The 12,275-nt window shown below is 44.3% G+C and overlaps 1 pseudogene; it reads left to right on the top strand.

Annotated features, from left to right (window-relative positions):
- Positions 1 to 8,919: 8,919 nt before the first annotated feature.
- Positions 8,920 to 9,498, top strand: LOC143388052 (nucleoside diphosphate kinase 6 pseudogene; annotated as a pseudogene).
- Positions 9,499 to 12,275: the final 2,777 nt, after the last annotated feature.

Genomic DNA, 12,275 nt, shown 5'->3' with positions numbered 1-12,275 from the left:
CAGAAAGAAAGACAAAGATGTGCTTGGAGAGGTGCTTACCTCGGTGTAGATCTCGGTGGAACCTCCAATCTGTTACTGCTGTTTACCAGTGACGAGTCCTTGCTTCCCCAGCATATATAGTAGTATAACACCAGAGAAGCACGCTGAGGCAAGGTTAGAGTGGAAAGTAGAAGCTTTATTAAGGACAGCAGAAAAGACTTCTCCCTGGAAGAAGAAGGGGACCCAAGAGGTGGAATCTGTGGAAGGGCGATGTCTTCCCCTTTTAATAGCTAAGGTCTTCATCCAGCTTTCCTACATTTCTGTCCATGTTCCTGTCCTTTGTTCTGTTATCTTGCAGTGATAGAATGTAGGTGAGAAGACCCAAAAGATGAGGGGCAGATGGGCCAGAGGAGTATTCTGGGCAGAAGGGGCCTTTTGATTAGCACCTCCCTGTTTTCTGGGAGCTGCTTCATTAACATTTCTTTAGAATGGGCCCTGGGCCTTGGGAACATTAACATTTCAATTTCCCCAAGTGCTGCTCTGCTTTCCTGGGCTCCATTCACCACATGGCCTTCATTTTCGATTTTACTCAATATTAGACCCGATTTACCTAACTACACTAACTACCTATCTGTAAATCTGGCTTCAGCGAAAGCTGTGCCCTCTGAAACTGGCTACAGCCAAATAAAACTGTTTCCTGTTATCTTCGGTGCCCTACCTCATCTGTTCCCTACAACAGTATGAATGAGATGTGCCACACACATAAGTTCTCAAGGACTTAGTACAAAAAAAATATAAGTCACCTCACAATAGCTTTCATTTTGATTATGTTTTGCAGTGACCATATTTTGGTTGTCAGGTTAAAAATATATTAAAATTAGTTTCACCTGTTTTTCTTTTTAAATTTTTTTTTAGTTGTTGATAAACCTTCATTTTATTTATTTATATGCGGTACTGAGAATCCAACCCAGTGCCTCACACATGCTAGGCAAGTACTCTACAACTGAGCCACAGCCACAGCTCCTCACCTGTTTTTCTTTAAAATGCAAAATTTGAAATTATGCTTACATTTGTGATTCAAATTCTCCTCTTTTGGATAATGTTTATTTGAAGTATTAGAGTTTGATTGGATTTAAAATCCATTTACAGCATCACAAAAAAAATATTGTGAATTTAAGGCAAAGTTGCTAGAGTTAAAGAGATTAGTTCCTCAAGAGATTAATTATCTGTGGGCTGGGGTTGTGGCTCAGTGGTAGAGCACTTGCCTAGTACATGTGAGGCCCTGGGTTTGATCCTCAGTACCATATAAAAATAATAAAATAAAATAAAGGTATTGTGTCCAACTACAATTGAAAAGTAAACATTTAAAAGAAAAAAAGAGAATGAATTATCTAAAATCTGGTTAATGACAAGAACAAAAATGTGTTGGGAAAATAAGGATAAATAGCTTTTACTTACTTATGCAAACAAATTTTCTCATCAGTGGTAATGCTAAAAAAATTGAAGAAAGTCATCTTTAGTCAGCCTGATCAGGTACTACTTACAGTTGATCCTCAATATCTGTGAATTCCTTGGTTGTGAATTCACTAAAATTTTTTTTGTTTGTGATTTTGCAGATACAGTGGCCTGAGGCACAGATAGAGCCGAGGTGCTGTCCAGCTCCAGGAAGCTCTAGGGCCTGCAGTGTGGCCTAGGAGGTTGGGGTGGGTAAGCCACAGAGGGAGTCAGAGCCGTGCCCCCACAACCCTGGGGGCCACAGGGAAGGAGGAGGGAATTCACCCATCTGTCTAGGAGGCTGCTCTGGAAAATGCTGAAATAACATCACTGCATATGGCGAAGCTCTGGAAAGCAGTGAAATGTGTAGATTCATGAGATGATGACCAATTTAAAAAACATCAGTTAAAGGCATCATTGTGAGGCTGAAAACCAAAGAATCAGAAGCATGTTAATGCCTCCTGGGCTGGTGCGGCCAACCACCTTGTTTCAGGAAGGTGGTCAGGCATGAAAACTGTGAACTTGCAGACCAGGCAGATTCTGCAAATCAGCAAACTGGAATGATTTTTAAAAACACCTGCTTAGAATTATACAGGGTGTGGAAGAACAGGTTTTCAATGGTAATGAAATGGCTTATTTCACGAGGACATTGGCAAATGAACCTTTGTAGCAAGTGGCATTTCAGTTGACATAAATGTGATCAGAGGCTTGTAGGAAGCTTACTCTGTATTTCCTCTGTAAGTAATAGGCTAATATTCACTAATTCAGTGTTTATAGTGACTTATAAATAACAACTTGAATAACAAGAATCAACTGTATTTCAAGCATAAAGCCTGATACTAAAAAATCAAGTCCTATAAACCACAAAATTAAAAGTAAAATTAATAGAAAGCAAGGTCTCATTTAAATCATGGAAAAGATGGGGTCCTGGGGGTTTGCTCAGAAATGTTCATTGAGCATGCTCAAGGCCCTGAGTTCAGATTTCTAACCCTTAAAAAAAAAAGACTCTAGAAGTTTTTATGCAATATCAATATCTAATATTTTACACATTGCTCTTTATTGCTTTCTTATATAATAGACAATATAGTGGGCTGGGATTGAAGCTCAGTGGTAGAGTGCTTGCCTAGCATGTGTGAGGCACTGGGTTACATCCTGAGCACCATATAAAAATAAATAAATAAAATATAGGCATTGTGTCCATCTACAACTAAAAAATAAAAAAAGAGAAAATATAGTAACTTTTTCCAACAAAGCTCAAGGTTGATGATCTCATTTCTTCCACTTCCTTTCTTTAAAATATTTTTTTTAGTTGTTGGTAGACCGCTCTCCCTCTCCTGTCCTCCCCCTCTAACCCTCCTCCCTCCTCCACCTCCTCTTCCCTCCTCCCCCTATAGTCTTGGGAAGGTGCAACTCTAAGTGGTGCTGAGAATCAAACCCAGTGCGCCATGCATGCTAGGCAAGCGCTCTACCACTGAGCCACAACACCAGCTCCTTCTTCCACTTCCTGTTAGTTGCTATGTAAACACTAGCATGTCTGTGGACCATGAGATGAGAATAGTCTGAAAGTACAGCATTAGACTTAATTATGACTTATTTACATGAAGCTCAATCAGACAGAAGAATTCTCAAACCATCCTTCAAGAACAGCCAAATAGGGGCTGGGGTTGTGGCTCAGTGGCAAAGTGCTCGCCTAGCATGTGCGAGGCCCTGGGTTCGATCCTCAGAACCACATATAAATAAATAAAATGAAGGTATTGTGTCCAACTACAACTAAAAGATAAAAATATTAAAAAAAAGAACAGTAAATGCCTGCGTGACACGAGCCGTACAGCCACTTGAAGGACGGAGAAAGGCGCAGTGGCACACACCTACAATCCCGTGACTCACAAGTTCGAAGCAATGCAGCAAGACCCTGTGTCAAAATTTAAAAAAAAAATCCCAGGGGTTGGGGATCTAGCTCTGTTGGGGCACCCCTGAGTTCAATCCCCAGAATGCGACAGCTCCCAGTGCTGCATGGTGGAGGGGAAGAGGCTTGGAGAGGTGTTAATGAGCACGACCAGGAGGTGGGTGAATATTCATTTCTTTTGGTAGCTGCCCATAACAAATGATCACAAATGTGGGGACTCATGACATGTAATCATTGTCTTAAAGTAGGAAGCCCCACACATGTCTCAGGGCCCTGGGTCTTTGTGGAGGCTCTGGGAAAGTCAGCCTTGCCACCCCCACTCCTTGGCTGCCCCCATTTTCAATGCCCCTGCTCTCCCTCTCCTGTCCTCCCCCTCCAACCCTCCTCCCTCCTCCACCTCCTCTTCCCTTCTTCCACTACAGTCTTGGGAAGGTGCAACTCTAAGTTTCTCGTCACTGCAGTGGCCCCGCCTGACAATCCAGGATAATCTTCCCATCTCAAGATCCTTAACTGTGCCAGGTGCTGTGGCTCAAGTCTGTAATCCCAATGGCTTGGGAGGCTGAGGCGGGAGGATCTCCCAGCCTCAGCAACAGCAAGGAGCTAAGAAACTCAGTGAGACCTTGTCTCTAAATAAAATACAAAATAGGGCTGGGGATGTGGTTCAGTGGTTGAGTGGCCCTGAGTTCAATCCCCAGTACCCGCAGCAAAAAAAAAAAAAAAAAAAAAAAAAAAAAAGATCCTTAACTGTAATCGCATCTGAAAAGGCCCTTTAGCCACATGAAGTCTTCTACTCACAGGTCCCAGGGGTTAGGACGTGGACATGCTGGCAAGGAGACATCCTGCTCAGAGCTGCTCCTGTGGTAGAAAACTATGGGGCATAGGAAGGCTAACATTTCACTATATGTACCCTTTATTATTTGGTTTTAAATATATGCAAGACTTAATTTAATTGAATAAACTTTAAAGCTCTTAAATTAATTTATCAGTGTTGTTGGTCTTCTTGTGTTTCTTCTTTATTTTTTGGCGCTAAGGATAGAACTCAGGGCCTCACTCAGGCTAAGCCAAGGGCTTTACTAATGAACTATGCCCCCAGCCTCGCTTGTATATCTTAAATGCTAAGTAATTTTTAAAAAAAATCTTCTGAGCCAGTTGCAGTGGTACATGCCTGTAATTCCAGCCACTCAGGAGGCTGAGGCACGAGCATCACAAGTTCCAGGCCAGCCTCAGCAACTAAGTGAGGCCCTAAGCAACTGAGGGAAACCCTGTCTCAAAATAAAAATGAATAAAAAGGGATGTGTTTCAGTGGTTAAGTGCCCCATGGGTTTAATCCCTGGTTCAAAAACCCCCCAAACTTCTGGATTACAGCCTTTAAGGCCCACCATGATGGCCACCAGATGGCGCCCTTTTGACACACTGGTGTATCCTGGTCACAGGGCTTGCTTGCACCCTGGCTGCTGTGTTCCTCATCAGGAACCCAATAGGGATGAGGTGCGAGAGGCACACTCCAGAGCCCAGGGCAGCTGCACTCAGTGGTTTCTTTGTGCTGCTTATGCATTTGAAACCTGTGTCCCCCTCTGTTAACTGTCACCTCCTGGCCTCACTGGCGGACTGAGAATCCACATGAACTGCTCACAAAGTGGCACACCTGGTAAGCACTGGACACATGCAGAAGTTGGTGTCCACATCCAGCCCCCTGGTTAGTGAATTTCCCCAGCTCTTCTTGTGGCCTATTAAAGGGTAACCCCACCCAGCCCTGGGGACACTTTCCTACCACTCTCCCAACTTTCTCCCAATCTACAGGTCAGATGCCACCTTCCTTTGCCTCGTCCTGTACCCGGAGCCCCACTGCAAGGGTCTTTTCTGGAGGAAATTTATACATATTCATTTAGGAAAGTCTCCTCAGGTCAAGGTGGCCACATTCCTGAGCAGGCTCAGTTCAAGGTCACACATTTCAAATTTAAGATAAATAGCAGAAGGAATGCTATGGGTGGAGAATTGAATGTTGTGTAAAGTTTACTCCAGGTCACCTGAAAAGAGCAAGTCAGAGTGAAGAGGTGAATTGGGGCTGGATCCTTGGAAGTTTTTCTATAAGGAAATAAAGACAAACAGAACCACTCCACTTTGCCAAGTCATTCAAAAGTACAAGTGGTTGTGCCTGAAAGCACCAGAGCAACAGCTAACAACCTGGTGATATTCCTTTCTCTGAGGGGCTCATTCCCCTCCCACTTTCTTTCTTTTTCCCTGGGATCTCAAATTCTTCAAGGTCAGAGGGTTCCCCAAAGGCAGGCTTGGAGTCCACTGAAGGAATACAAGTGAGGGCCACAAGGGGGAGAAGGACAGAAGTGGGTGCTTTGGGCTGGAAGAGAGTTCTCTGATGAATGGTTCATTTTTTAGCATCATTAGTATGGAGATTTAAGAACAGTCTATTATTTTTGCTAGCTCGCTGCCTACACCACTTTTTTGAGAATTATATATCAAATGGACTGGGGACTGGGCAGTCAGGACAGCTGGACACTCCCTTCCTGCCTCCCTCACAACTGTAGGAAGTGAAGGTCACATTTTTAGACTTTCACCCTCTTATCAGTTTTTGGCTTGAGACCTTCTCTAGGGGTTGTCTACTTACCTTGGTGCAACCCTTGTACTGAGACCTTTTAATCAAAGAAAATACTCTTCTAGCTGAGCTGGCTCACAAGTGGCAAGGCCTCTGATTAGGGATTTTTTGAGCAGCACCATTGTGGTGGTTGGGGTTAGTCGGTGCCATCTCTCCCACACTGTCCCCTTCTGCCACCCTGCCTTCAGCAGTTATTAACACATCCACAGTCTTGTTGTAAGTACCTCTCTCGACTCCCTCACCCGCACCCCACAGATTGGTTTTAAAATCAAAGCCATCTTAATTTCTCCATATTTGCCATGAACTCCTAAAACACAAGGACTCTTCTTTAAACTGCATGATCTCTTAACATTAATTAGCACATTCATTAGCAGGAACAAGTTGGGTAAGGGTGATTGGTTAGTTCAAGAGGTGGATAGGGCGTGAGGGATTGCAAGGGCTGAGTCAGGGACATCTGGCACCACAGGCCTTTTCTGTTATTAACAGACAAATAACTCAGCAGGGTAGCCACATGCCTAGGAACGCTCTGTGGGTTTTCCAAAAACAAGGGTCACCTCCCCTTGGACAGACGCTTCTCTAAGGTAGAGGCTGGTTTATCCAAAATGGAGTCACATCAGTTTCTCATTCCCCTCTTTGTCTGGAAACTTGGGGACCAATCATGATTCCCTCAGTTGGAGGTTCATTCGGGCAGGCCCTACATCTTGGTAGGATTCTCCTTCTGGGTCTAGGGCTTGGTAGTGGGTACGCAGAACCATCATCTGAACTGTGTTCACTCTGTCCCGACGAAAGCCACTAACTTGTTAAGAATACATGGGCTGAATGGAGACGTTGGTGAGTTCAAAGCATGGGCAGGCAAGTTTAGAAATTGCAGTAATTTATAATAAATTCCAAATTAACTTTTTATGCTTTTGTGATGAGATGGCTCCCAATCTTTTTTTTTTTAATAAAATACCTTTATTTTATTTATTTTTATGTGGTGCTGAGGATCGAACCCAGGGCCTCACACGTGCCAGGTGAGCGCTGTACTGCTGAAGCACAACCCCAGCCCGGCTCCCAATCTTAAGAGGGAATTAGGCTGGGTTTATCAATGTCTGGGGTAGTCACTGCCACACGGAATTAACCTGGAGCATATCCCCTGGGGCAGGACCCCAGTTCAGTCATTGCAGAAGTTCTCTTGGAGTTTAGTATCTTGTCCACACAAAAGGCATGACTTCTTTCCTACATAAGCTGGTGCTCCTTTGGAAGTCAAGGATACTTGTTTTCACGAACACTAATGGAACCCTGTTTCCTTAGTCTTATGTGACAGTTCACATGGAGTAGACAGAATCTGGTGGGTGCCCTGAGAAGCACAGCTGGGGCCACTGGAGGCACCAAGTATCCCGGATGTGGCTGAGCCCAAGAGCCCGGCAGCAGTGATGGTGCACCTGCCCAAACCTGTCTTCACAGCATGTTCTAGCCTTTGATTTTGCCTAGTGCTGTAAGGTGGGTTCCCCCCAATGCAAGACCTGCCACAACTACAGGTAGGAAGCAGAGCAGGTGCAGGTGTCGTTCCAGGGGGAGAGTGTGAGGAGGAGCTGAGTGAAGCAATTTTTTGTCTGACATAAGAGATCATCCCTTCCAGCAGAGTTGTTGGTGTTTTTCTACTTGCATTCTGGGAACGGCAGGGAGCCGATGAGTAATGCTTTACCTTCCTAACCCAAATACGGGAAGCAGGCCTATGGTTGGTGTCTGGCACTTACGGAAGCAGTTTCCAAAATAGGTGTGGCCTTAGTGGGGGATACCTGTTGTGCAAAACCAGCAAAGTTCTGAAGGACCTGTATCCTTAGGAACACCGGGAGCCTCACCAACTTCAGCTGTGGCCATGGAGGATAACAAGGAACCACAGAGCTTCTCGTGGTGCAGAACTGGAGGTGAGTCAGGAAGCCTGCCCCACTGTCAGGGCAGGCTATCCTCCCAGTGTCTGCCCCAAAGAGTTTTTCTATCACTAGGGCCCCTTGGTGGCTTCTGCACAGTGGCTTTCCTTCTTTCCCACAGGGATTGGCTGTCTCTGTTCTGGTTCCATTATTGCAGCCAGAGTGTGGGTGGCAGGGCTGTACCTTGTGGAATCCCTTATGGGCTCTGAACTGCCAGGAGCTACATCCTGATGAGAAGGCCTGGTGAGTGGGCCTGCCCTAGAGAGTCTGACTCTGAGTTGCTGCTGGCAACTGGCAGGGACTCCTGGTGGCCTCCCTAGGGGAGCGTGAGCATGTGTTCCTTCACCCAGAGCCACTGGTGTTTTTGGTGTGTGTGCCTGCCCACTCTGGGTGACATTTCCTAGCCTTCTGTTGTTGGCTATGGTCATGTGATTTGTCTGGAACCAAGGGCATTTGAGTGGTAGTGATGTGAGATCCCTCTGAGGATCTGAGATCCCGTTTTTGCCTCATCTAAGAGAAAGCTGCCTGTGAGGGTGGGGTATCCCTCTGTCCCGTACTGTGGACTGGACAGGGCAACACTTGAGGCTACAGCAGTGTGCTCAACCTTGGGGGCTCTGTGTGGGGGGCTGCAGAGCTCCCTTGCGCGCGTAGGGTCCTTGACCACCTGTGTGTAGACCACACACCTGCCTGGGCCAGCATGCTCAGTCTTTATTTCTCACACTAACCACCTGGGGAATGTGTTCAATGTAGGTGGACTCAGGCCCTGAGAAAGGGCCCGGATTCTGCATTCCTTGTGGGTCCTGGGATATATCCAGGCACCTGCTGAGTTGGCAGGAGCCTCATTACCTGCCTTCCCTTTAAACATATGTAAGAATGAACTTTCTAATGAGTCCAAAGTGTTTTGGAGTAGTTTTTTTCTTAATTACTATACTTCTTGAACTTTTCATGTTTTAAAACCCTATAGAGGCTTAGTTTTGCAGCTGGAGGATCAGGTGAACGTCGACCTGGCTGGGAGTAAGATGACCTCAATTTTGCAAAGCCCTAAGGCTCTGCAGCTTACTCTAGCCCTAATCAAGCCTGATGCAGTTGCTCACCCATTGATTCTGGGGGCTGTTCATCAGCAGATTCTGAGCAACAAGTTCCTTATTGTACGAATGAGAGAACTACTGTGGAGAAAGGAAGATTGCCAGAAGTTTTACAAAGAACATGAAGAGCGTTTTTTCTATCAGCGATTGGTGGAGTTCATGGCTGGTGGGCCAATCCGAGCTTATATCCTTGCTCACAAGGATGCCATCCAGCTTTGGAGGACACTGATGGGACCCACCAGAGTGTTTTGAGCATGCCACATGTCCCCAGATTCAATTCCTAGGAGTTTTGGCATCTCAGACACGCCCAACACCACCCATGGCTCAGACTCTGTGGTTTCAGCCAGCAGAAAGATTGCAGCCTTCTTTCCTGACTTCAGTGAAAGTGCTGGTATGAGGAGGAAGAGCCCCAGTTGTGCTGTGGTCCTGTGTGCTACAGAGGGAGGCATCCACTGTGCAGCTGGAACAGGAGGCCCAGGACCAGCCCAAAGAGGGCCCATCAAACGATGAGGATTGGTAGCAATGCCCAGACTTTTCTCCTAGATCTCTGGTCCAGAACATTCTCATGGGACCAGGGAAGCCTGGGCTCATGGTGTTATTTCTACTTGGCATCACTACTTGCTAGAGGGCCTAGGTCCTCACTGCAGAGCCTCCAGAATCTAGCTATCTAGCTCTTCCCTAGAATGTTCATGGTTTGTTTAAAAAAGAAAAAAGTGATTCTTTTTTTTTGACTGAGAAGTATTCATCTCTCTTCAAGGAAGAGCTTGCCCAATTGACCTGCCTGGAAAATACAGTGACTATATAAACAGTATTTAGCTTTTCTTCCTTAATAGAAGTCAGTGTTGTGAATTCTCAAATAAATAAATAAATAAATAAATCCCTATAGAGAACTCTTAATAAGCAACTCAATAATAAAATAGATAACCCAATTTAAATATGGATAGACTTGAATTAGCATTTCTCTAGAAAAGATATCTAAATGGTCAATACATGATATCAATACATGATATTATGGTCAATATCATTAGTCATTGGGGAAAAGCAAATCACAATGGCAGTGATATACTGCATAGACATTAGAAGTGCTATTGATGATATGGACTAATTGGAACGTTCATCTATTGCTGGTGGGGATTTTTATTTTTTGGGGTACTGGGGATTGAACTCAGTGGCAGTTGACCACTGATCCACATCCCCAGCCCTATTTTGTATTTTAGTTACAAACAGGGTCTCACTGAATTGCTTAGTGCCTTGCTTTTGCTGAGGCTGGCTTTGAACTCACCATCCTCCTGCCTCAGTCTGCCAAGCTGCTGAGATACATGCATGTACCACCATGCCTGGCCACTGGTGGCAATTTATAATGAAGCCACTCACAGCCTCTCAAATAGTTAGGCATAGAGTTGTGATAAAATAATGTATTTCCACTCATTTAGTATGTCCAATAGAAATGAATATATGTTCACATAAAATCTTTTTTGTGAATGCAGGTAGGATTATTGAACCCAGGTTTGAAGCCTTCTTCCATGGAAAAACCAGTGTCCTGAGAGACCAGTATTGGGAAGGAAGCAAAGCTTTATCCAGTGGCCACAGAAAGGAAGAGAGCGAGAGCTTTGTTCAAAATCAGCTTCTGAACTGCATGGACATTGAGGGGTTAGAGACATAGACCAGGAATAATAAGTGAGAGGGAGAGGCTAGTGAAGGGAAGGACATGCATGTCTTTGAATAGGTAGAGAATATCCAGGAAATTGATGGGCCACTTCTTTTCAATCCTTTCATGCTCTGGTATTTCCCACTGTGACATCTGGTAGGTGTCTTAAGCCTTCAGTTGAGGAGAGAAAGTAAGCAAGGCTGGGTCCACTTAACCCTGTATTAAAGTTTTGGACAAAATGTTTTTCAATTGATCAACATGTCAACATGCAGAGTTGAATAGAATCTGACCCAAAGATTAAGTAGCAAAGGAGATAGACTCAATACGAAGGTGGAGATGCCAGACCTGTGCATCCCGTTCTTGTTCTTCTGAAGAGGTGCAGTTTTTTAGCACAGTTACCCACTGGGTAATGTAGTAGCTGTTATATTCGTAACCCACACATCACAGAGGGACATACTAGTGGAAATCTGATAATGTGTTGCCCAGCTGTGCGCCCTCCAAAATTAGTGATTTTTACTTCAATTAAGAGCAAGTGAAAGTGGAGAATTTATTTAGGTTTTCCTTGTTAACAATTGCAGCATTATTCATAATAACCCCAAATTAGGACTCAAATGTCCACCAAATGGTAGCTAAAACATTGTGATATATCCATACACTGAGATATTTAGCAATATAAAGAAGTACTAATGTATGCTAAAATATGCTAGGTTTTTGCGGAGAAGTTAGGGGTTATAGATTTAACCTAGGGCTCTCGAGCAGGCTCAGTATGAGATCTTCCACTGAGCTATAGGCCAGGGCCAATGTGGTGTGTTAATCACGTTTTAATTTTTCTGTATTTTAAGATGTTTTGCCACCTTGGGGGCTTGGTTAGGCAGCCCCTCGTAGAGTTTGCTAATTCCTAGAGATTGCAAATATTTTTCCATGAGCACATTTTTAATGTTTTAACCAATCCAGAGCTCATACCCCTATATATCTTCTTTAACATACTCTTACACACTAAGTGAGAGTTCTGCCCTCAGTCACACCAGAGCCAGGTACTGGACAACTTGATAATCCTCTGTATCCCACAGCTCACTGAAACTGTGCAAAGCATCAAATCAAATCAAATCAAAGCATCCAAACTTGCATACCTGCCTCACACATTCCTTTCAGCAGAACTCACAACAAAGGCCATATTTTCCTCTTTGAGGCTCCAGAATGACCCTTATACTTCCCTCCCCATGTGGGTGTGTCCTTTCTTCTTGGGAACTTTAAATAATAAACTCTTAAAATTGTCTTTATTTTTGTCACTACCATACCTGGTTAGAAACATCTTAATACATGTGGGATAGCTTAGGAAAAAAATTGTTTTGTAAAAGAAGCCAGACACAAGAATCACTTAATATATGATGATTTCATTTACATAAACAGGCAAATCTACAGAGACAGAAATAGATGTGTGGTCTCCCCAGGGGGTGGGGTGGGGGTTGGGGGGATAAGGGACCTGGGAGTGATTGCTGATGGGTGTGGGGTATGATTGTTTGTTTGGGGGGGATGAAAATTTCCTAAAATTAGATTATGATGGTAGTTCTGATGAAACTAAAAATTTTGAATTTTATAAAGGGCAGATTGTATATAGCCTATGAACTATGTTGGCTGT

This window comes from Callospermophilus lateralis, unplaced genomic scaffold, assembly GCF_048772815.1.
Source record: "Callospermophilus lateralis isolate mCalLat2 unplaced genomic scaffold, mCalLat2.hap1 Scaffold_129, whole genome shotgun sequence".
In the NCBI taxonomy this organism is placed as follows: domain Eukaryota; kingdom Metazoa; phylum Chordata; class Mammalia; order Rodentia; family Sciuridae; genus Callospermophilus; species Callospermophilus lateralis.
This window is presented reverse-complemented; position numbering and strand designations above follow the sequence as displayed.